The sequence below is a fragment of the Lemur catta genome, chromosome 1 (assembly GCF_020740605.2).
Source record: "Lemur catta isolate mLemCat1 chromosome 1, mLemCat1.pri, whole genome shotgun sequence".
In the NCBI taxonomy this organism is placed as follows: Eukaryota; Metazoa; Chordata; class Mammalia; order Primates; family Lemuridae; genus Lemur; species Lemur catta.
Genome location: NC_059128.1, coordinates 229500268 through 229526439, shown reverse-complemented (window position 1 = coordinate 229526439; position 26172 = coordinate 229500268). Strand labels below are relative to the sequence as shown.

At 33.3% G+C, this 26172-nt stretch overlaps 1 protein-coding gene across 9 annotated transcripts in view; it reads right to left on the bottom strand.

Annotated features, from left to right (window-relative positions):
* The window catches only part of ZBTB20 (zinc finger and BTB domain containing 20), a 762522-nt gene that overhangs the window by 589138 nt on the left and 147212 nt on the right, over positions 1-26172 (bottom strand). For all 9 annotated transcript variants that reach the window (XR_006732697.1, XR_006732696.1, XR_006732695.1 and 6 more), the window contains exon 2: positions 22011-22062. The gene's annotated coding sequence lies outside the window, so the exon portion shown is untranslated. The remainder of the gene's footprint in view (positions 1-22010; positions 22063-26172) is intronic.

Genomic DNA, 26172 nt, shown 5'->3' with positions numbered 1-26172 from the left:
TTCTGTTCTTTATAAATTACCCAGTCTGTGGTAATCTGTTATAGCAGCAGAGAATAGCCTAAAACAGATTATAAATGCTGGAAAAATGCTTGAAGAAATAATGGCTAGAAACTTCCCAAATTCTGTGAAATACATACACCCACAGATTCAAGAAGCACAGCAAATCCCAAACAGGGTAAAAACAAAAACAATCCATGTCCAAGTACATTAAAATTAAATTGTTAAACATTGAATACAAGAAAAAATACCTTGAAGGCATCTAGAAGAAATAGCACATTATCTATAGGGTAACACAATTCCAGTGACTGTAGACTTGTCATCAGAAACCATAGAAGCCAGAAGAAAATGATGTACCTTTACCTTTTATTGCAGTGCTGAGAGAAAATCATTGTCAACATTGAATTCTATATTCAATAAAAAATATCTTTAAAGAATGAAGTGAAATAAAGACATTGTCAGATGAAGAACTAAGAAAATTTGTTGATAAGGGACCTACCCTAAATGATTTACTAAAGTTAGTTCTCCAGACAAAAGGAAAACTATACCACAAAGAAACTTTAAACATTAAAAATGAAAAAAAAGCAACAGAAATAATATAGTCAGCAGCACAACAGATAAATTTAAATTGAATTGTTCAAATGACTCAAAGCAGGAAATGGAAAACAAAGGAATGGAAAACTAAAGAAACAAACAGAACAAAATATAGAATAGTAGACATTAATCCAAGGATAATAATAATTATATGAAATGTAAATGTTCTAAACACACCAATTAAAGACAGAGATTGTCAGATTGGATTAAAAAATGCTTGACCCAACTGTACGCTGTTTACAAGAAACTTACTTCAAAAATAATGAGATATGTAAATTAAAAGAAAAAAAGATGGGAAAAGATATCTCATGTAAACCCTAATTATAATAAAGCTGGAGTGGCTATATTAATATTGGACAAAATAGATTTCAAAGCAAAGTAAACTACTAGGGATAGAAAGGGACATTATATAATGATAAAGGGTTAATTAACCAGTAAGACACAACCATTCTAAATGTGTATGCCCCTAACAACAGAGCTTTAAAATACATGAATCAAAAACTAACAGAACATAAAGGATAAATAGACAAATCTATAATGATAGTTGGAGATATTAACACTCCTTTCTCACTAATAGACTGGTAGATGGAAATTCAGTAAGGATATAGAACTAAAAATTAGATTAATATAAAACATACATGGTTGTTAAAGAAAATTAACAGCATTTATCATAATAGAGCATGTTCTTTCTCAAAATTTTAGATCAATATGAGTATGGTTAGTGATTTTTCAATATAAGCAACTACACACTGTTTTGGTTAAGAGTAACAGGTTAACCACTTGGAGATAAGACCTACATCAGAAGACGCAGAAAGCTGAGAAAGGAGGAAGTCATACCTTTGTAAGATGTAAATTGAAAATGAAGCTTTACAAAAATAAAGTTCTGCTGATCTCACTGTGAAAGTAAAATAGTTTATCACATTTTTAAGAAACAGGCTTGCTACTTTGTTTAAACACTTGCATAATACAAATAGTTTTAACTGCAATGAAGCTGAATATTTGCTTTAAATATTTGTTTTATAACCCTACTTATCAATACTTTAGAATCCTATATTAAAATGTAGATGGTTTTTGCTTAGGAAAATAATCTAAAATCAGAAAGTACCAATTTTAATAATGTGAAAGTATTTAATAAACAGAAAACCAGTGTTTTCTTGCAAAATCAATAAGGTGGTAGGTAGGTTGCTATAAAAGTATTTTTACTACACATTAATCCTTAAAAAAATCAAGTAGTTAATCTGAATGAAATAAGTTTAATGTTTCCTTCTTGTTTCTATTTTAATTATATACTTGCACACCCCACACACACTTATAGTTACAGTCATTATATGCTAGAAAGGAAGTAAACATGGTACTGTGATATGGATTAATAAGAAGGTCCTACTTTAGATGGCATTATCTGACAAGCTGCTTTGGGGAAGTATCATTTAAAAAGGGCCCAACTAAGCAGACTGAGTTTAAAAAGTGTCAGTACCAGCATGCTTCAATGTAAACACTGAGAATAAGCAGAAGTATGGTTTTCCACCTATTTATATCCTCTGCTATTTTCTTCCTCAGTGTTTCGTAATTCTTCCTGTAGAGGTCTTTTACCTCCTTAGTTAAATATATTCCTAAGTATTTTATTTTCTTTGTTGCTATTGTGAAGGGTATTCAGTCTTTGACTTGGTTCTCAAGTCGACTGTTGTTGGCATATGGGAATGCTACTGATTTCTGTACATTGATTTTTGTAACCTGAGACTTTGCTGAATGTGTTTATCAATTCCAGTAGTCTCACGGGAGACAGAATCTTTGGTGTTTTCTAGATATAAGATCATGTCATCAGTCAAGAGCAGTAGTTTGATTTGTTCTGCCCCCATTTGGATGCCCTTGAAATAAAAAAAATAATAAAAATAAATTAAAAATAAGAAATAAAAATAGCAAACAAAAAAAGGAACAAAAAAAGAATAAGTGAAAGTAGAATTGTCATAAGTCCCTTCCAAAGTAAAAAAAGGTTTGGGGTACCTCAAGTGCACTCAACAGAAAATATTATTAGAGGCCAAATATCCCATGGTGGAATTATCAGAGGAACATAAAACTTCACTAGGTCCTGACTAGAACAACAGCTTATGAAGGTAGGTAGATCCCATACTGCCCTGACTAATACAAAGGAACATGGTAAACAAAGGTGCCTTCATTTGCAGCTGCCATTGCTGCTGTCAAAGCCCTTCTACCAACAGAAGGGCTAATAGTCATTTCAAAGGAAACCACTTGTGTGCCAAGTAGAAGTCTGAGGTTCTGCTTCATCCCACACAACTATCTCATACGATCCTGAAGTGAACAGCCCTACTGCCACTGTGGTTACCTAAAAGTTGGAGATCAAGGTTTGAGCCTCTCACCAGCTCAGGGTGACTAGCACAAATTCCATGACTATGAATTAATTCTGGCAACTCCAGCTCCAAAGACTCCTAGACAAGAACCTAAATGGCAGTAGACAGGAGTAGGATATTGTGCCTTCTGTTGTCTACCTATACACTCTAGCTAAAAGTCAGACCTATCTATCCATGTACCAAGTGGCTGAGGACCAATATAAACAAGATAGAGATGGATGGGTTCTTCTGTTCACAGATATCACCTAAAATCATCCTTCTTTTTCTCTTCACATTGTTTTTGCATCATTCCTGACCCTTGGATTGAATTCGTGTTATTAGTTGCGCTATTGTGCAAGACTGTTCTTGGCCTTACTGACCTAATGACAACCACTCACTAAGGACTTTGACAAAAAAAAAAAAAAAAATCACCATTTCTTTTTGCACAGTCCAACTTAAATGGGACAAGTTCTCATCGTCTCAGCTCTTGTACTCAACCCTGAAATCATCAACAGAAATATCTTCCAGACAAGGCACTTCTCACTGTATGGGAAGGTTAGGGCACTGGTAAGTAACCCTCCTCAAATAGAAATGATGGCTCCAAAAGAGGAAAGGTAAAGACCACTGTTACTCCATTACCTTTCTGACTTCAATTTTCTAGGAAAGCTGTTTTCTGGGTAAACTTGAACAAAAATCTGGGATGTATTTTATTTTGTTTTGTTTGTAAATAAATGGGCCTAATTCCATAGATAGAACAATATCAGAGGAAAATTACTGAGAGAGGGTTCTAGCAAAAGTAGACCAGGAAAACACAAATTTTGTGACATACTAGGCCTAATTATTGTTTGAATCCATTTTAAAGTTTAATACCAAATAATGTTGATTTTACTTTATAGATTTGAAACACCCATATATAATGCTAAAGATTTAACATGAAATGTGTTCTACTACTGGAAATAAGACTAAAGTTTCTGAACAAAAAGAAAAGCACATGTTGTATTGACAACTTTGCATAAATGCGAATCAAACTCAGCTCAAGGGAGGAGGAGCTGATTGTAATGATCTTGCCCCCAAATATAAACTTCCAATTCACTACTCAGGGTATTCTTCCATTCAACACAACAAAAGCGGGGAACAAAGTTAAACTCTGGCCTTTTCAGTCAAACAGGTGGACAAATACTCAAGGGAGTAATACATAGATAAGGAAGATGATAGGAGAAAATTTCCCATGCACGGTTTACCTCTTTGTGATTAAATCCTGTTCTGCAGGTCTTCTGATGACTTCGATTTTAAGAGAGCAATAGGAAATAGACAAATAATGGTCTTCAACTATGAAGACATACTGAAATCACTAGGGAAGCTTTTTTCAAATTAACGTTTCCCTCCCTCAGCTGAGAACCAGTACTAGATTTAATTGGCATAATCACCTCAGGTGGAAGTAGGTGAATGACCTGAAGAAAATTAAGGTATAATGGTAGGCTTGCCATCAACAACTATGCCCATTAAAAACATTCTGACAAGCTAAGGATCTTGGTTAACATTATACAACTGTGATAAGTTCGGCAATTCACCAAAACACACAGGCTACTTGACTCTGCATTTGTCTCAATCAACACCATGCAAGGGAGAGGCCCAATATGTCAAGCCACCATCCCACAGCTTAGGGATGACTGACTTTGACAGGAAGAGCAGAGCATTTCACTCTCATCTCAGTGAACCCTGTTCATTTTGACATAACACCACATGGTTCCTAATATGCACCACAGAGGCAGCTTTGAGCCTTTGGATCTAAATGCTGCGAGTGAGCTGGGCTAGAGTTTTCTGTTTCTCTTTCCTTGTTATCATGGCAACAGAGGGCAAAGGTGGCAGTCAGGCTTTATGCCTGGACTACTGGCATATGGGCCCATGCCTCTTCCAAAAGAAAATTTGGACCATAGTCATACATGGAAATCTGGGGCTCTGCTTAGGTTAAAAGGAAACCAAGTCATACAGAAAAAACCTCTCCAGTTATTTTCTCTTTTAACCTGTTATTACCAGGAAATTTAAAGAGCTCTAAAACAAGAGTTTTTTAAACCACAGGTCACACAATTAGTGCTCTTCAAAGTAAAATAGTGGGCTGTAGACTTTAAAAGGACAGAACAGGATAAAAGAGGATAGGATAGGATAGGATAGGATAGGATAGGATAGGATAGGATAGGATTGGATGGGATGGGATAGGATGGGGTAGGATGAGGTAATAGAGGATAGAATGGAAAATGCTATACACAGGAAGGGTAAATATTGTCTTATGCAATTGTTTTAATCATATATGATTGCGTGCGAGTATTGTGTCATGATTTAAATGCATTTCTCAGTGTAAATTATTAGGAAAATGTTTGAAAGCCTCTGCCATAAAGGATACACATCTGATTGCCCTGATAGCATTTCTCTACAGGAATACTATTGGCTTTGGGGCTGACCAAGTCTCCTTTCTACGTAATCAACCATTCATTGCAGGACTTAAAGTCATCTCTGTTCCCTATCTACTAAATTCCAGTAGTACTTCCTGGTCACTATGACAATGGTACATTTTAAATGCTACCGAGAAGGTGGTATCAACATCTATAGATAAATATGAATCAACAGACAAAAGGTTGCTAGTTCACTTCATACATGAGGAGAAGCAAGTGTTTCTGAGTGCCTTCTATATCTTGAGTTTGTTCTCCAAGCTGAAAGGGAGGTCAGCTTTGTAGGCTCTTATCTGGGACGTGTACACTGCTGTAACTACTTACTCTGCAAATTGAGTCTTCCTTTCCTAGCAACCATCAATCTAATACTAAATTCATCAGCAAAATGAAACAAAAAGAACACAACATACATTGCTATTAATGGAGTTCCATGAATGTCACTCCCCACACAATCTACTAAAATCAGACTTATCTCTATTTGAGTATCTCCACACAAATATCAGTGTTCTTTAATACATAGCATTTCAGGAGTGAGATTTTTCATAAAGCTGCAAAGACATTTACCTTGTACAGCTCCATTTTCAAGAAAAACCTTCAGGAATTTTCATTATCAATTTATGTTCATTATCTCCTCTTTGGTAGATCCACTATTCTACAGACAAGATCCAATAAGGAGAAAACATGGTTTTTGGTCTAAAGAATTTATTTTGTAATACTTTTTAGAGTCTAGAAATTCCTTACTTCCTGTGACTTACTTTGTTTGACAGTAATAAACAGTTCAAAATGTTTTATCTAGCATCCTCATCCACAGAATCTGGGAAGAGTACAATACATAAAATTTTTTAAATGAAGACAAAATCAGCTGGGGGCTCCTTATTGGAGCACAGTATTTACACTTGTACTTGAATGGGAAATGTGTGTTTTTTTTTTTTATTCAATGAAGAATAAAGTTTTTACCTCACAGATTTTTAAAATATGGTTATCTTTCCCACGTTTTGAAACAATAGACATTTTGAAGACATCAAGAGAAATAGTCTGAATTCCTAAGTTACCCAGAAGCGGTGACATTGTACTTTTATTTTTCACAGATAAACTCTCCCATTCCTGGATAGCTTGGATTTAAGGATATTAAAATAACTAAAATTCACAAATGCTCTGTATCCCTCAGCAATTTTCCTTCCAGAACCTCAAGAGGAACTGATCTCTCACTGCCCCTAATAAGCACAATGACAATTAAAGATAGACAGAAAAATCTTAAAGGAGTGTTTTTAAAACAGAAAATCACACAGGTGGCTTAACGCTCACCTTCAAACATTTTATTGAATAAAATGTTAAGAAAAAAAATGGACATAAAGGAAGAGAGAAGGGGGAATGGACAATATCATACTGTATGTTTAAATGATAGAATGAGCAAAGGAGAGAAAAGACCATTTTTTTAAATGAAAAGATTGCTTAAATGAGAAAAGGAAGGCCACATAGTGGAACGTCTAGTGGGAAAATCCAGGTAGATTGTGTGTTGAAAGTATTTAGTAAAAATTACCCATCAGATGGATACCTATCAGATAGAGAAAAGCCATCAGATGCTGGGTAACAGAAAGAAAGAAAGAAAAGAAAGAGAGAGAGAGAGAGAGAGAGAGAAAGAAAGAGAAAGAGAGTGAGAAATACAGCGAAGAAAGAACGAAAGAAAGAGAAGAGTGGGAGAAAGAGAAAGGAAGGAAGAAAGGAAGGAAACAAGGGAAGGAGGAAGGGAAAGGAAGGAAGGAAGGAAGGAAGGAAGGAAGAAGCAAAGAAAGAAAGGAGAAGAGAGGGAGAGAGAGAGAAAGAAAGAAATGCTATTGATTTATGTGCATTGAGAACTCAAATCAGCAAGAAAAAACAAACAACTCCATTAAAAAGTGGGCAAAAGACAAGAACAGAAGTTTTTCAAAAGAAGATAGACAAATGGACAACAAACATATGAAGAAATGCTCAACATCACTAATCATCAGGGAAATGCAAATAAAACCACAATGAGATACCACTTACCCCTGTCAATATGGCCATTGCTAAAAAGATCAAAAACACCAGAGGCTGGCATGGATACAGAGAGAAAGTAACACTTATACACTGTTAGTGGGATGGCAAATTAATACAACCTCTGTGGAAAACATTATGGAGATTCCTCAAAGAAATGTAGACTTACCATTCAACCCAGCAATTAATCCCACTACTGAGAATGCACACAGTAAAAAGAAGTTATTTTATCAAAAGGACACCTGCACTCAAATGCTTATTGCAGCACAATTCACAACTGCAAAGATGTGGAATCAACCTAAGTGCTCATCAATTTATGAGTGGATAAAGAAAATGAGATATATATGTATATATATAAATAAAATATATTTATTTTATATATATGTTTATTTTATATATGTATATATATAAATAAAATATATTTATTTTATATATGTTTATTATATATATATAAATAAAATATATTTTATTTATGTATATGTTATACATACACACATACACACACATCATGGAGTACTACTCAGCCATACAAAGGAATAAAATAATGTCTTCTGAAGCAACTTGGATGGGACTGGAGATCATTATCCTAAGCAAAGTATTTCAGGAATGGAAAAACAAACACCACATGTACTCTCTAATAATTGGGAGCTAACTGATGGGCACACACAGGCACAAAGAGATGTAAAGGTCATTGGAAATCAAGAAGAGGGGTGGTAAAAACTTACCTATTGGGTACAATGCACACTATTACAGTGATAGGCACACTAAAAGCCCTGACTTAAGCATTATAAAAAGTATCCATGTAACAAAAACATTTGTACTTCCTTAATATTTTGAAATAAAAAATATATATTATTGGCAAAGAAAAATACTCAATATCTGAAATATCCAAAGCTAAAGAGGATACACAGTTCTAAATGATATATTCCCTGCTCTAATAGTTCATAATCTGGTGGGGGAATCAAGACATAGGAAACATATATTGATTTGAACCACCTCCTAGTGCTATTTGGACATAAGTGCCTTATGTAGCAAGCAAGACATATGAACTGACTCTGTCTTAAATGAATCGTTTGGTTAATTGCTCTTAAACTGAGAAAACTCAGAAAATCCAAGGAATCTCCCGAGTCCAGACCAAGATGGTCTTTCCAATTTTAAATAGGTTTTATGTGCTCACCTACTTAGAAGCAGGAGAATGACCACAGGTAAAATCACTTTTCCTATCTTTCTAACGTCCAATTGCAAATGTACAATAGAAATCATTAGAAATTAAAAGTAAATAGGCAAGAAATAAATAATTTTTAGAGGGATTCAGTTTAATTATTTCAAAGTACAAAACAGTTTGTCGTATCCTATTGCTCTGCAGGATAGATGGGTGATTAGGAAGAGTTTAATGGGTTTTCTTGGCTCATTCAGAAAACATAGCTGTGGCTTGAGCTTACATGTGTTTAAACTCAAACTTGGCAGTCTCTTTTTTCCTGAGGGCGTATATGTTGTTCGGGGTTTTGTTTGTTTGGCTTTTAATTGAATCCCCCAAACTCAATGTCTGTTAACATAAAACTTAGGAAAATATAGTGGGGGTAGAGGAAAATTCTGTAATTATAAAAACTATTGGCACTTCAAAAGATTAAAGGCAGTTACATTACCAATTGGTCAAACTGTTTTCTAGTATCATTTCCTCTTAGACAAAAATCAAGCCTAATAATTGTCAACCTGGGGAAGGTTAATCTGAAATTAACCACAGGTGGTAATTGTGAGTTCCACTATCTCCACTCTAAGGATCACCATTCTCCCTACTCAGGCAACTGATGTGTTACAGCTGTAATGACTCACCTACTTTCTTTCAACAGTATTACTTTTATTCTTTGGACTTAAAAGTCTATCCTAAGCTGCAGACAAAGCAAATACATGATAACTAGTCAATCTCTGAAAATATAGGCCCAGCAGTTCTAAGAGGAGATTCAGTATCATCCATAGTCACACGTTTTTCATCATAATTCCCAGTCAGACATGTCATAAGCCTGGGAAGATAGCCTCAAAAGGCCTCAATTAGAAGTATCTTCATTTAGTACCAAAAATAAAAGGCATCTGGTTTGCAGTAGGGTTATAGACCTTGCAAGACTTTTCTGCATTTTGGTTTAATCAGCAATTTTCCAGAAATCTAAAGATGATTATTCATCTTTGAAAAAATAAGGGAACCATACAGCTAGCTAGCTCTAAACCAAGGTAAAAACAGTTTTCTTAAGAAATGCCTTATGAGGTCACTGCTTCACATGATGAAACAAGGAGATTGGGACAAGTATGGGTGAGAGGTCTTGGATCACTTTAATTGTTCTAACTGATGAATCTTCTTCAAGGAAAAAAGTGGGCTCCATTTCTGTTTTTAAGAATCCAGAGTATCTTAATAGAGCAACTAATGACAACCTTCCCCTTGTTCTTGCTAAAGAGGAAACCCTATAATAAGAGCTTCCCAAAATGTCAAATAATACTTGTCTCATAACAGGGCTTCTTTGTTCATTCACCATGTCTCTTTTGATATGCACAGATAATAAAAGTTCATGTAAAACTAAAGGTAATATAGAGCAGAAGCCAACACTAATTCTGTATAAATATGTCTGATTAATAAGAATGCCATTGTTATGGTTATTTCATAATGTCACGATTGTTAAAAGAACAGAGGATAGAAGTACTCTTACTCTCACTGTTTTTGTTCATCCTCTGTCATCCAACCAGTTTGTGAATTTTTGTTCAATGGGGGAAATGAAGGATAGATTTTTGTCCATTAATTATTTCTGTTGCATCAGTTCATCTCATAGGATGCGAAACTAACTTTAAATTCAAGGGCAAAAATTAGGGGGTTAATTTTAAAATTAAACTTGACATCCACTAAAAAAATGAATACATGCTCTCTTATTTTCTAGGCTTCTGTTTCCACATGCACAACTGCTATATTACTCTGGTGCTCATGCGCACATCAAAGACAAAATTTAGCATGACAGCGCTAAGACCTGGGTAAGAGCCTAGCATGTTATACCTAAACTGTGGTTTAATACATAAGCAAGATTGTACGAGGGATTCAGTTCCAAAAATTAGAACCCCATCCTGGTGAAGTAATAAGAAAGGCCAGACATGAGTAAATGTAACCTTATTGGTAAGGAAATAAAAAATAAGTAATAGATAACAGCCTATGTTCACCACAGACAGCCTGATAACTTTGAAGAAAATTCTAAGGCTGATAGATAAGTTGGTATTGTCATTATTTTGCTTTTCTCTTTAAATTCTTATCTCCCATATCCTGGCATCCCCCCTTGGGGCAGCAGTATAATATAAAAACTTAACAGTCGATCTTAAATTTAGCTGACACTTTTATATCCTTCACAACATACTCTTTAGATTGCACCCAAGAAAGAGATTATTAAATAGTAGCAGGAGACCAGTTACCACACCGCTTTGGCTGAACAAAAAACAGCACTGTGCCTTCTTGCTGACAAACCAAACAACATTTATAAAATCATTATAATCAGTTTCATAATAAAGGGCTATTAATGACTGGAGAAAAAAGGAAAGAAATTCTATTTCTCTCAAGTCCCTTGGTCCTCTCTCAAACTTGCCATTAGTTTAAGAAAGTGTAGGAAGTTATGCATGAAAAAGAGTGTACTCAGCTGGGCTGGGGTCTCCTGTGACGCTAGTTCTGTCAGTCAGAAGGCAAGGATACATTTCTGTGATTATTTCAGCCTCTTTTTTTTTTTTTTTGTAATTAGCCAGAGTTCCATTTTGCTGGGGCTGGCATCACTCACAGCTCACTTTTGTTTCAAATGTAGACTTTTCTTCCCTTTTTATAAGATGAATTTACATATTTTCAGTCTCTCAATCCCTCCTATGTTTTATTTATGACTATAGCCCTTCTTAATGGTAACTCTAATGTGAAAGAGGTAGTAATTAATGTCCCAATCTGCTAGGTTAATCCCTTTCCACACTCTCTACAGAGAAGTTTAAGGTAAGTAACAGTTTACAGTCAATATTAGGTTTAATTATGCTTAATGAGAGTTAGTGTCTCTGTTTACTAACTGCATTTAGGTGTGTGGATCCTAGATGAGTTTTCCCTTGGCCTCATTCTGATTTGTCAATGGTGCCACTGTGTACTGTATACTCAGTGTATAAATCTATATAGCTGCTTCTGGAGAACAAAGCAAGTGAGGCACCTGTTTCAGTTGAGACACCTTTAAACAAGTGAGTGCGGTTTTAACACAACCACGTCTTTCTTTGGGAAGGGAGCTATTATTTTATAATGCTTTCCAAACACACACAATAAATAAGAGGCTAATTATTGCCTAAATTCCAGATCCTTGGTAAGTTTATACATACAAAAACCTGTACAATTATCAATGGTGGGTATTATAAAATTATAAAGTATTAAACACTTACAAGACTTCCTGTGTTAATCTTCAATGTTATATCAAGTACTAAGATCTAAAACTACTTCAACAAGTTAATGATTTAGTCCTGTTTTGTTTTGGTTTTTTGCCTAGAAAATACCTTTTCTCCTTGCAGGGTATAGGAAAAAACTTTGTTTCCTTACTGCAATTATAAAAATAAGCATTAAAACAAACACCCAAACCTAAAGGAAGTCAAGTAGTGAGTCAAGAGAAATATAATAAACATATTTTTAAAGAACAACTTTTTGCTATGCTTTTGTTGTGGGTAAGTTCCTGTGAAAATTTGATAGTGTGGTTTCTCTAAATCCATTCATAGGCTAATCAATTCAGTAAACATTTATTGAGTACCTAGTCTGAGCTAAGCACAAAAGTGAAGAAGACATACTCCCCTCAAGAAGCTTAGCATCTAGAAAGGAGACAAGCATGAGTAAAAACTATGAGAAATGTAAGTCTTATGTAAGCAAATGTTAAGAAGGCACTGAGAAAAGACCAGTTGATTCTGTATTAGAGAATTAACAAGTAAAATAGTACTTTTTTCTGGGCCACACGAAAACTATGCAGGCTGAATGAATGGTAAGAACAAAGCCACACAGCATGGCAGCACATAGTGTGCTTAAAAGACAGCAAACAGTGAAGTGTGGGTAGAAAGAATTGTGTGCGTGGGGAAAGGAGATGAGGGATGATGGGAAGAGAGAGAGAGTTTAGAAGTAAGAGCTCAAAAAGTAGACTGGGACCAAATTAAGCATTTTCAGTGTTACCCTCTATTAGCTCTTAAGTAATATGAGGAATAGGAAAAGGTAAAGAGATATTCTTACCAAACAAGGATAAGGTCTGTATAAATCCTTCAAATTCAACTGAATTTTTCTAAGCCTATTTATCTCTGAAAACTATTTTCAAATTCCAAAGCTCCTATAATATATATAGAAGCCTTTACATTGAGATCAAAAATTAATTTTTGCCATGGAGAAAAAAATCCTAAAATGTGTCTATCTAAAAGACTGATGATAACATATCAATGGAAGCTAGTAGGAAGAGAAGCTGTTAGATTCATATCTGGGAATTCTGGGAAGTCTGCAAACAATTAAATGTACTTGTCAAATTAAAATTTGCTTACAATTAATTTCAAAAATTTTCTGCCTTTTGGAAATGCTACCTTAGTATATCCTAACATTATTTTTGCTTTTTAAATTTTAATTGACAACTAAAAATTGTTTATATTTGTGACACACAACATGATTGTTTTAACATATGCATTACCTCATGTACTTATTTTTTTGTGGTGAGAAGACTTAAAATCCACTCTTTTAGCAATTTTCAAGTATACGATATATTATTATTAACTATACTCGCCATGATATACAGTAGATCTCTGAACTTACTCCTCCTGTCTAACTGAAATTTTATATGCTTTGACCAACATATTCCCAATCTCCCCATCCCAGCCTCTGTTAAGCAGCAATTTACTCTCTATTTCTATTTTACAAACAGAATCCTAAAAAGTTAACAAGAGTACTGTTATATATATAACACATATAAATGAGATCACGCCCTGTTTGTTTTTCTGGCTTATTTCACTTAACATGATGTCCTCTAGGTTTATCCATGTTGTCACAAATGATAGGATTCCTTCTTTTTCAGGGCTGAATAGTATTTCATTGTGTTTATATACATTTTCTTTATCCATTTGTCCCTTGATGGACATTTGATAATAAGCATCTAAAAGGTGTGAGGCAATATCCCATTGTGATTTTAATTTACATTTTCCTGATGATGAGTGATGCTGAGCATTTTTTCATATACTTACAGGCTGTTTGTATGCCTTTTTTTGAGAAATGTCTCTTCAATTCCTTTGCCCATTTTTTTTTTTTTTTTTTGAGACAGAGTGTCACTTTGTTGCCCGGGCTAGAGTGAGTGCCGTGGCATCAGCCTAGCTCACAGCAACCTCAGACTCCTGGGCTTAAGCGATCCTACTGCCTCAGCCTCCCTAGTAGCTGGGACTACAGGCATGAGCCACCATGCCCGGCTAATTTTTTTGTATATATATTTTTTAGTTGGCCAGATAATTTCTTTCTATTTTTAGTAGAGACGGGGTCTCACTCTTGCTCAGGCTGGTCTCGAACTCCTGACCTCGAGCGATCCACCCGCCTCGGCCTCCCAGAGCTAGGATTACAGGCGTGAGCCACCGCGCCCGGCCGCTTTGCCCATTTTTTAATTGTTTTTTTTTTTAACTATTAACCTGTTTGAGTTCCTTATGTATTTTGGATATTAACCCCTTATCAGATGTATGTTTTGAAAATATATTCTTCCATCCTGTATATTGCCTCTTTACTCTGTTAATTGTTTTGTTACTGTGGCTCTCAGAAAAAAAAATAGAAGCAAACATTTTCTTAAAACCCACAAACTAATGAGTTTAAAAGGAAATGAATGCAATCCAAACTATAAAATTAGAAAAAGACTTTCTACTGCCTAGATCCTTTTTTTGTACTTTTTTAGAAATGACTTAAACACATGGCCTATGATATTTTCCTTTTTTTGGAACATCAATTACCCCCTTGTAACAGTACACTGTTTTCCCTTTATGAAATAATCTCTTTCCCTTCCCATATAGTATTGGTGAGATGGTAACGCCAGGTACAAAGGCAATCATGGGGAAATTAGGTAGATAAAACCAGTGAATGGGGAAAAAAGAAGCAGCATATGAAGTGAATGGAAGACAATGTAGTAAATTTATCAGAAAGATGAAAATCATTAAAAAGAAATGCTTTAATTTTTTTAAAATGATGAACATTGCTCAACTTGAATAATCATCAGTTATTGATCACTTTCTATGTGCTAGGCATTTAATTCAAGAATATAATAATAATATCCCCAATCTCACCTATACCCCCAAGAAATAGATATTATTTTTTCCATTTTCTTTTACAGGTGGGTAGACTTAGACTCAGGGAAATAAAGTAACTTGCCCCAACTCACAGTAAGTGGTTGGGCCAAGACTGCAACTCAGATATAACTCCAAATATAATGTTATTCTGAGTACATGAAGTACAAAATATACAGGTTGAATAAACAAAGGTTCACAAATTACTAAGGCACTCCAAAATCATGTCAGTCTGTTAATAACAGAAACCACTTGGAACTCTAGAGTTAACCAAAGTAGTAACATAATTCTGAGACTAAAGTGAAATCATTCCTATAAAGTTAAATGTTTTTCTAAAAAATATCAAAGATGTACACTCAAACAAACATACTAGGAACATATTTTTCATAGGGAAAAATTTTAGGAGCAATATGATCCATTCTATAAGAGAAGAATCACTTTCCCTAAGAGTTGTTTGCTTTCGATGCTGTTGCCTAAATTATTAACTTTTTTGTTATGAAACACATCATGCTAGTTTTGGCCTAAAGAATAATTTGAAGGAAAAAAAAACAAGTTAAGCATTTCTGCAATACTTAAAATACAAAGGAGTGGTTATGTACCTTTAAGATATTTACACAGATGTTTTTAGGTATTCATCTCTCCATAATATTTTTGTGAAATAGTATTTAATTTTATGAATTTAGCAACAAAGAATATAGTATAGCACAAAATGAGAAAAACTGCTTTAGAAGTAAAGAAATCATCTAAATATTATTATATTTTTATTAAATAGCACCACAAAACTATATGTATATCTTCTTTTTATCCAATAAAAAACATACCAAATTCCTCCATTTCAAATACTGATGATATCAGTATTCACACATCTGGATGTCCTTCTATGCTTACCTAAACTGATCTTTCTGGTAAGTATTTTCCATCTCAATTCCTTCAGCGCACATTTGCAAAAACCACTTGAACAGTTTACATTCTCCTACACCATACTACTTCAAATGGTCTTCAAGGCTTGCAAATTACTGTCAGACACTGGGCATTTGTAGGCACCTATTTTTATATCCTTGCTCAAAGCAAAGAAAAAGAAAAAGCCTAAATTTAAACAGTAATAAATTATCTCTCACCCTGATAAAACATACTTAAAAAGTTGATCTCATCCTGATACCAGTTATATAAAATAAGTATGATCTAAGTGTTAACTCACAGGTTATTATATAAACATCTCTCTATATATGTATAACAGACTTAAAGTACCACTATAAATATGCATAAATACATTTGTATATAACATGCATATGTATGCCTGCTATTTATATTTGAATGTACATATTACATATAGATGTGTACTTACATTTCAACATTTATTCCTGGATGTTAAAGGGAAAATATTTTAACTGTTTTCATGACACAAATTCTAACTGAAATAAAATGTCCTTTAAAAACTGTAATTAATGTCTGTTGTGTCAAACTGTGAACCAAAGGGTCAAACCTTATAATTTACAGTCTGAGAGGTCATAGCTCAAATTATAACTTTAAAAAAAACTGATTATTTGTGAGTAATTGAACAAATCCATCTAATATACACTGAATGCATATAAAATATTTTTGAGAGTAAAAAGAATGTATGTCCAAGTGGACAGCTGATGGAGGAAATGACCTTTTTACTGAGCAAGGCTGAAGTCCAGCATAATGACTTGGAATGCCTTTGAATGAGCGTTCAGGCTGGAAGGCCAAACAACACACATATCCAAAAGGGAGCATAATGAACAATCTGATCAGAACACAAAAATATTCTACACACATACGTATTATACAATGATAGGAAAAAATATATATACATTTCCATCACCTGCTCTTTCTTCACCATTACTACAACCCAATTCACAAATAAACTCTGGGCTATTAATAAATAATCTTTAAAAGAAATTATTTTTCTGTAATTTTAAAAATACTAGAAATTAGTGAGATTTGAAAATACCTATGCAAGTTATTCATAGCATATAAAGTAATCCAGGTTTAAAAACTCTTTTCTCTATGACTTACTTTGGATACAAATATTACCTCATCTATCTTCATCCCAAAGCCACCTGCCCCTTAAAATATAATTTGAAATAATTAGGCCTCTCTACAGTGTTTTAACCTAGAAGTAATCTACTACTAAGAATGCAGGTCACTGAAGATAGTTTCTGTACTGTACACCAAATTCCCCAACCCATGCCAGAATTGAGCAGATCAGAAAAATAAGTCTCTCATATATATAATGTTTATTTATGAATTTATTATATGTCATTAGACTATAAGTTCCACAAAGGTAAGGACTAAGTCTCTTTTATTTAACAGTTTTATCCAAGACCTACAAAGTTCCTGGCATAGAGCTGACAGTCCATAAATATTTGCTGGAGAATAGAAAGAAGGGATGAGGGAAGACAGAAGGGAGGCCTAAAGTTAGCCACTGTCCTCTAGCATTATTTGTGTAATTGTGGAGAGAAAAATCCAAAAAAATGTGCACTCCATTTAATCGATTTACCTGTTCAACAATTCATTGATCCATTACTTTGATCCTAGAAACCAAAAAAGATTTAAAACTGCTTCCAGAAGTACATAGTTATGTGATAAAATAAATTAAAATAGATGAAAAATGAAAAAGAAAGTTGAGTGGGAGACAGGATATTTATATATATATATATACATATATACATATATATAGACACACATACACATACAAAGACAGCTAAATCATAGGAAAGAGAATGAAATTGCTTTTTAATTTCTCTAAATTAGTCATATTATAACTACTCTTATAATTCTCTTATTATAAAACAGTAAGTAAATATTTACTAATTCCTTGTCTAGCTATGTATTGTGGCAAATGCTACACAACCTGGTTCCTTATATCATGAGCCATGAAGCCTATTGGAGGAGACAAATATTCAATTATAATAAAGTGTAATAAGCATGCCATAATAGTGAAAATATAGATTTACATGAGTCAAAAGCAAGATTCTTCTCTGAACCAGCAAAAATTCTGACATGGTTCATTTGATACACCTACGTCACACACCAAGAGACTTCTGATACATGTTAACACTCCTGGTTCTTGATGCACAGGGAAATACATGCTTTCAAATGCTACTAGTGCCAATGAGATCTGCACACGTAAATCACAATAGCATAAGAAAACAAATTTGAAAAGCATTCCTTTTCTTGTAAATGAAAGCTTAACTCTGATTCCACTTAGCCTGGTAAATGTTTCTGTCATTCCGTTGGACAAGCCCACACATACTGGGCTCTTGATAGGTCCTGGGCTCGACCATCTGGCCCTTTATTTACTTAATTCTTTTTTAATACTGACAAGTGTATTAGTAACACTTCCTTGGTCACTGGTAAATATAGAGCCACCACACAACTAAGATTTTCCCTAATTCAGAAATTCACTAATTAGTTGTGGGTAGGGGTTAGGGAGTATTACAAAGATATGTTGAGCAGTACTATAATAAGTAATCCAATTCCCAGAAAGAAAGCATGTTAATTTACTTCCCAGTTCATTAGAGGAATAAAAAACATCTTGTCATCACTTAAAGATACAAAAAGAGACCTGGATATTTGGGGGAATGACAGACAGGGAGGAAGAATAAATGCATAATTTAGGCAAGAAACACAAATCACCTATGTATCTTGGACGATGTTAATGCTTTTTCTTGATATCTTTTGATTGCTTTATTTATCAGTGTGTCTCATGAGCATATTTTATTCAATTAATTAACACAGGTTTCCAAAGGAAATAAATAAGATAAATGATTCCTATTTTCAAAAACTGATCATTCTACTGGTACTTAAGTTATGTATTAGGCAACTTTGGAAGCTGCATTAATCTTTTCAAGCCAGTAAGGTCTCAATCAATTACTTGAGCTTGCAGAATAAAATATAGGCTTAAAGGAGATGATACAGTTTCCAAAGATGTTACAAAGTCATTTAGAGAGAAGATATGGTCCAATTAAAAACTAGGAATTTATATACTTAACCCCCTATAAAACATATTTAATTTTAGGCTTTTTCTTCTGTTGGGTAACAGATAATCTAACACTGTTTAATTTTCTGTAAGATTTAGATTCTTCAAAGAACATCAGCTGATTGTTATGTGTATTAATTCAAGCATCAAGTTTAAATAACCATAACTCAACTTCCTTGAAACTAAAGATTCTGTGGAAGGTTGTACCAGTCATTCTCATTTCTAGGATCAAACAATGTAACACCAAGCAAAAGCCACTTAGAGATTATTTTGGGTTTTAATTTTTCTCCTTTGTTCACTGACATTTTGGGGAAAGGACAACATTCTCTTACAGTACTTATCCCAAATAAATGCGATCTCAACTAAAAACTTATAAAATTGTAGATTGTGAAGTAGGTATTAATAATTCGTTAATCAAATCTTGTAACTAATGAAAAAGAGTTAATTAGTTCTTATTACAGAAGTAAATTGATGAAAGGATGAAGAGTAGAATAAATAAGGGGGGAAAAGTACATTGTTTAATATGTAATTTAGAAACTGTCAAAGAAGTGGGACATGTCTTATTTAATTGGCATATGAGAAGAATTGATGCTTTTGCATACAAATAAATGCAGGCACAAAAATGTAACAGGAGCTTTGTGGTACAATGGAAATTAAACTCCTCTGGGCAGTGATCAGCTAAGATGGAACAGAGACAGTTACAATGCGATGATTAACTAGCTGACAAAGCTATTATTCATGGCAGGTAGGGAAGCAGTCAGGGCAGAGTTGTTGGTGGCCTCTCCTCATCAAGCAGCTCTGCCAGTACAGACTGGATGCCTGGAACCAGGCAAGACACAAAAACAATAAAAGCTAGAGCCACCTAAGGGAAGATTCAACACAATCCATCTCCAATTCCATCTCTAATTTTAAATATTACTGGAAGAATGTTTTCCCTTGGGATTGGCATATATTGTGCTTACAGGATGCTAACCAACACTTACCTCTATTTATCTTACTATGCAGAATAATACTCCTGAAATACCTATCTGGAAGTGCCCAGTATATTACAGAAAAAAAGTGATTCTAACATTAGTTGGCAATAATTTCTGTTGATAGGTATGACCATCATGTCGTTACATGAACAGATGGTCAAAGTGAGTCCATTCCACTGACAGTATATTATGTGGGTCTTTTTTATCCTGAACAACCAAACAAAACAAACACAAAAGAGGTCATTGTGCCTTCCTTCATTTGGTTGGCAGCTTTATCTGTGAAATATGAAAATAAAAAAACCAACATGGACTACAATCCTGCATAGTATCATTTCTGTATAACATTTAATCAAATATTTAACTATTCATATTGACAAATCCTGATACTTGTGAAGATGGAAAAATACATAGGGTGTTTTTATCTTTCAACTTCATGATCTCCAGTAAAAGGAGAAAAACAGTCATATTTCTCATATATTTTATCTTTCAACTCTGTGATCTCCAGTAAAAGGAGAAAAATAGTCATGTTTCTCATTCTTCAGTGTTTTGAGCTAGCCAAAAAATTAATAGTTTATAAGGAAAAAAGCAATTTACAACTCTTTATTTGTTTCAAGTCTCTTAATGAAACGTCAGGAAAAATACGTACCTTTTAAAAGGCAAATTCCCACATTAAAATCTATCTCTCTTTGAAGGCTATAGTCTCTCTGTGTATGTATTATTTTTACTAAAGAATATCAAATATAAAAGCTGAAATGTTCATAAGGAAATGAATTAATAGTCTAGGAGATATCCAATCAACAATTACTAAATTTTATACCATGAGATTTCTTGAAACCCACAGACACACAAACACAACACATACACACGTACATACACATTGCTAACTGAATTCTTAGTATGATAACTTCATTTATAACCACCCCAAAATATACTTTACCTTGATTTTGTGAAATAAAAATAAGTAATATTATGGCGGAAAGGAGAGATAAAAATTAGGAATATATTTCTAATTATAATAGCTAGTAATAAAAACAACAGAAAGTTGCTTAAAATTATATTGCTAAAATGTATCTATCTACCCATGTGGCTGTGAAAACTTAGGTGCAAAGAGAATTCTGTTTACCTACCTTCAGAGAGAGCTGATGAAATATGAGGTTTAAGAGTACATCTTTAGTACTTCTGTACCTTAAAATATTGCCGAGTATTAATTTTTCATCAAGTTGTCATTTTCTCTGACATTTGGTTTTATTAATCAAGACATTTATCATTAATTTGTAGAAAATATCGTAATTAAGCCAAATAAAATAAAATCCTTAAAAGGTTAAAATTAGAAAGCAGGTGAATTAGAACTTTGACATTACCCTGTTGACATACAGGAGCTTTTTGGAAGTATGGGAGTCAAGTTTTTTCAGTGAGTTTGGTGTCTCAATCTTGGGGCTGGCTGTTTTTTTTTTTAATGTTATAAAGATTTGATTTAAAGCTCTCTGACAGTTTTGACATTCAGGTGAAAGTACTGCTGCCGTATTTGGAACAATTTGCATATCCCACTGCTAAACGGAATGTTTGAGGTGTGCACTGGTGTAAAGAAATTAAAAACAAGCTATCACAAGTGCTTAAGTGTATGCATTCACAAAACTGATGGTTGGATGGTACCACCCCATCCCCCTTCAATGTAATCTGTGACTTACTCTTCTATAATAAATTACCCTACCATGTTATTCTTGCTGGAAGATCTAACCATGCATGTAAGAAGCAAAGTAATTACAGCCCCCTCTTGTCTAAGAAACCTCCTTCAATCCCTATGAGCTCTTTATACACAAAGCAGCAACACAAGTCTATTGTAAACTTGCCTGAAATTCTGGACCTCTGACTATCAGTAGCCATTAAATCTCATCTAAACAGTTTTGTTGTCCCCAACAAATGCATTTTTATTTCTCATAGTTAGTTGTAAAGCTACTCCTGAGGATGAATAGGTACTGACTTTTTGGCTTTAAGCCAGTATGTCTATTTAAGGACACGATTTAAAATCAGAAGAGTTCCCAACTAATAAAAAAAGGGGAGAGGGGGATATAATACATTCCCATATAGAAGGAACGAGAGTTGTAGCAACACCAAAATTTGGCTAAAATATTGTGAAATGACATAAAGTTTCTTCTTTTTTGACTTATAATTTCAGATTATTTTTAGGCATACAGAGAAAAGGATATTAAATATTTTTAAGGCAAACAAAGGAAAGACCTGAGATAGTAAATCCAAGGCCTTAAATATTACAAAACAATTCAAGAAGATAAAATCCATTTAAGACAACATCATTGGGCATTACCTTCAGCCTTCAGAGTCGCAAAGGGCAATTCTTAACACTTCTTTTTATCTGTCTGTAAGAAACAATAATTAAAATTAGAAATCTGCCAAGAAAACAATTTGTATTTCCATATTATCTTTATGACTAGCCATGAGAAGTAGGTATTGAGTTTGTATATGCCAACTATTATGTATAATTTTAAAAAGAAAAATAAAGGCTGATACCTTCAGATGCATATATGCGGTACAAGTACTTAGTAAAATGTGGCCCAAATATACACTGTAAACCACTGTGTGTACAATTTTTAGAAGGATGGGTAAATGAGAATTAAGATATTTATCACGGTCTTATTAGAATTTTTCTTAATTCATACTTATAAGGTATTTACATTTTTATTTTCATTAAAAAAATCGAATCCTAAATAGCCTTTAACCCATTTATTTGGTTGTACTTATTTAACAGAGACTTTGCAAAGATCTATGATGTATAATGCACTGATAAGCACTGATGAGTTAAGAAGTATAAAAAGATATAACGCAGGCCATACTCTCAAAATAGTGGGTGAGGTTGGAGATATTTGTATAAGCATAGATAACCCAAAGAAAATGCGTAGAAAGAAATAAGGAAGCAGAGAATAACATGTTCAGTATACCTTGAGCTGGTCTATATTACCTAACACATTGACATCAGAACACGGCTTAATATTTCCTGTCTCAGCAGCAAGGCCAATTGTAGGCTCTTACCCTTATTTAGAGGCAAAGATGCCAAAAAAATGAATAAGTCACTTTTAAGTTCCTTTTCATCCAAATGCATTTGATAGTATAGAATCAAAGCTGGGACTGGGAGTTGTAGAGCAGGATGTTGAAGTACCTTTAAAGCCAATTTGTGAGTTTGACTATAGAAAGATTTAACTAGAATCAATCTCCTATCAAATTGAGTTTGATATTATATGTCCTTGCAAAGTGATCTCTCTAAATTTGCCATGAAATCTCAATGATGACCTTGATGTCATATTTACTAATAATCTCCACAGAGATTGAGCCATTAAAAGTTTCAAAAGCAGTTTTACTAATGGAAATGCAATACATAAACATATGCTGAGCCTATAATCCAGTATATCTACAGTAAAAGACCCATTAAAATTTTAAATATCTGAGGATTTTAATTGTCTGAACCAATGATATGCATATACAATGTTTTTGCAACGGGAAACAAAGATGCAAACAACAAACCATACCAGTAAACCAAAACAAACCTGAATTTAGGCTGTACTAATAGACAAATGGGTTTCAAAATACAACAGTCCTGTTATATTCAGGGTACATAAGCAACATCACACTTACTCTGCAGCCATAAACTTTAGGAAAGGCACTAAAAATTAGAATCTGTCAAGAAGAGTGAGATCAGAACTATGAATGATAGAGAAACTGAGGATGATTAGGAATGAAAAAGAATGTTCAGATTGTAGTGATAAGGTCAGGAAGGACACCTTTGAGAAAATTAATTTGGTCATTACATGCTATATTGCAACAGTAATTTTATTTATTTATTATCTGTCTCTCCCACTAGAATGGAAGTACCATAAGGGCAGGCACTTCGTCTTTTTCACTGTATACTCATTTCTATCAATAGTGACCGCCATATACTAGGAGATCAAGGAATATTTATTGATAGAAGGAATGAACAACCGGACCAAACTATGAAACAAGCACTAAGTCTATATATATATAAAGAAATTTAGCTTTAAAGAAGTTACATCTTATATATTACAATAAATTAAACTGTGCCATTCTGCAACTCCAAACTCTTATAACTCATTGTTTCTTCTTCCATTCAATATTCATTCTAGCAGGGAAAACAAACAATAAGCAAATAAGTTATTAGACTTATAATGTCATATGATTAGCACTATGAAGCCAGACAAAACAAAATAATGGATGAGTTACATGGCCTGATATTTTAGATAGGTTTAGACAGGGAAGCTTCTCAAAGGAGGTAGCAATTAGAAGAATCCTAAATGAAGTGAGGGAGAAAGGCAAAAAAATATCTGAGAGACAATCTGAGCTGTTGTAGGATTAAATAAGATAACCCATATTACCTTGTTTAGTGTAATAGCTAGCATACAGCAAACAGTGTACTCAGTAACTATTACTTTACTATATTGCTATCATTTTTATAAATCATGAATTTACCCACTAGATTATAAGTTTGTCAAAGGCATTCATTTTTATTTTCCCTAAAGCTCCTTAAATAGTGCCTCACGAGAGCTCAATAAACATTTATAGGACAAAAATAAAAAGAAACAAATATCGGTTCATTGATTATAAAAAGTAAAAAGACTACAAGAATATGAAAAAGTTACCACACTCCATGTGTCTGAGTCAAGCTAATTCAGTTACATCAATGTTGCACTATAATTAATCATTCCTAGATTTAAAAATTAAAAAAAAGGGAAAAATACGTAAATGGCTAGGGCCAGTAAGTCATGGATAACAAAAGAATAAGAAAGAATCAGAAAAAAAATGAAGTTATTAACACTTGGCCACTATCTTGACCATTTACATACTGTGTCTGACTCTATCTGATAATATTTCTAGTGTAAGACTCTACTACACAGTTATCTGATTCATTTATGTATTCCTAATATAAGCACAGGCTTGGTATATAGCAAACATTCAAAAAAGTTTCATTGAACTGAATTAAACTAAAATTATCTTTAATAGTTTTGATGCTTTAAATCTAGCTCAAAACAACAAAAGCTAGATTGAAAAACTAAAAAAATTAATTTCAACAGAAAAAATAGTAAGTTTTAGGTCTCTTCTCAGTACTGTAGCAAAGGAGAAGAGAACAAGGTAGATTCTTACCAAAGACTGAAATATAGGTGAAAATGTGGTATTGGCATTGGATGAGACAGATCAGTAGAATAGGCCAGAACTCCAGTATGGGGCAAAAATTATAGGTAGCACTTCCATGAAAAGTGATAAGATAACTCACTGATTATATGGGGACAAATAAAGTCTGTTCCCTCCCTCCTACCAGCACCAAAATATACTAATAGATTAGGGTGATTATATCTGAATATAATAAGAAAAATAATCAAAGAGCTCTTAGAAAATATACATATATAATTTTCTGAACACCAAGGTGGGAAGGCTTTTTTAGGTATATACAAAGTGGTATATAATGTAAGTATAAACATTTATGATTTTTTACTACTTAAAATTAAAAAAATGGATAAGGCAAAAAATATCTTTTAAAAAATTAAGAGGCCAACAACAAAGATTTTTCATGTGTATGATATTCACAGGGTTAGAGTATTTACAAATAAATAAATAAAATATCCTTTTTTATATGAGCAAAATACATGAACAAGTGACTCACAATAGAATTGTGAATTCTTTCCTAAAATATGAAATACATTTATAAATATATTTTAACATGTATAAAATATATTTTTAAATATACATGAAATAATAAGCTAAATAATATTGTTATAAATAACCTGAAATAATAACCTAAAATATATATGAAATAGTAATAATCTGCAATAGCAAAGAAATGCAAATAATTAAAAACCTAAGTATTCCATAGTAGTGAAGTGCTTTATAAATCATATGTGATATAGTATTAACCATTCATTAAATATGGCAAGTGAAAATGTATTATAATACATCATCAAGCGTAAAAAGCAGGTTGTAAAATGGTAATAATAATAAAATACTATTTTTTTAATAATAAACAGTATGTAATGTTTCATCATATGTGTATATTAACATAGGTCTGTAAATACTGTGGTATGTGTGTATATTAGAAAAAGCAAGTATGTGACTTTTAAGGACCTAGACTAGATTATTCCTTGAATTTATTTTAGGTATTAAGACTATGGCAAAGTTTTTCCTCTTAGCATTTCTTTCCAAATTTTCTATAATAAACACAAATTACTTTTTATTAACATAAAAAGCACTAAAACACAGCACCTAGTCTATGTTTTAAAAACATTGTCATATTACTAGACTTTCTGAATGCTAAGAAAGCCATTTGAAAATGTCTGTCCCTATTTTTGGTGAAAATGTCCTCCAGTAATTATATAGATTTAAGAAAGGAAGAAAGGAAGAAAAGAAGAAAGGACAGATGGAGTGAGGAAGAAAGAAAAGAAAAGAAAAAAGAACGAAACATTTTAAAA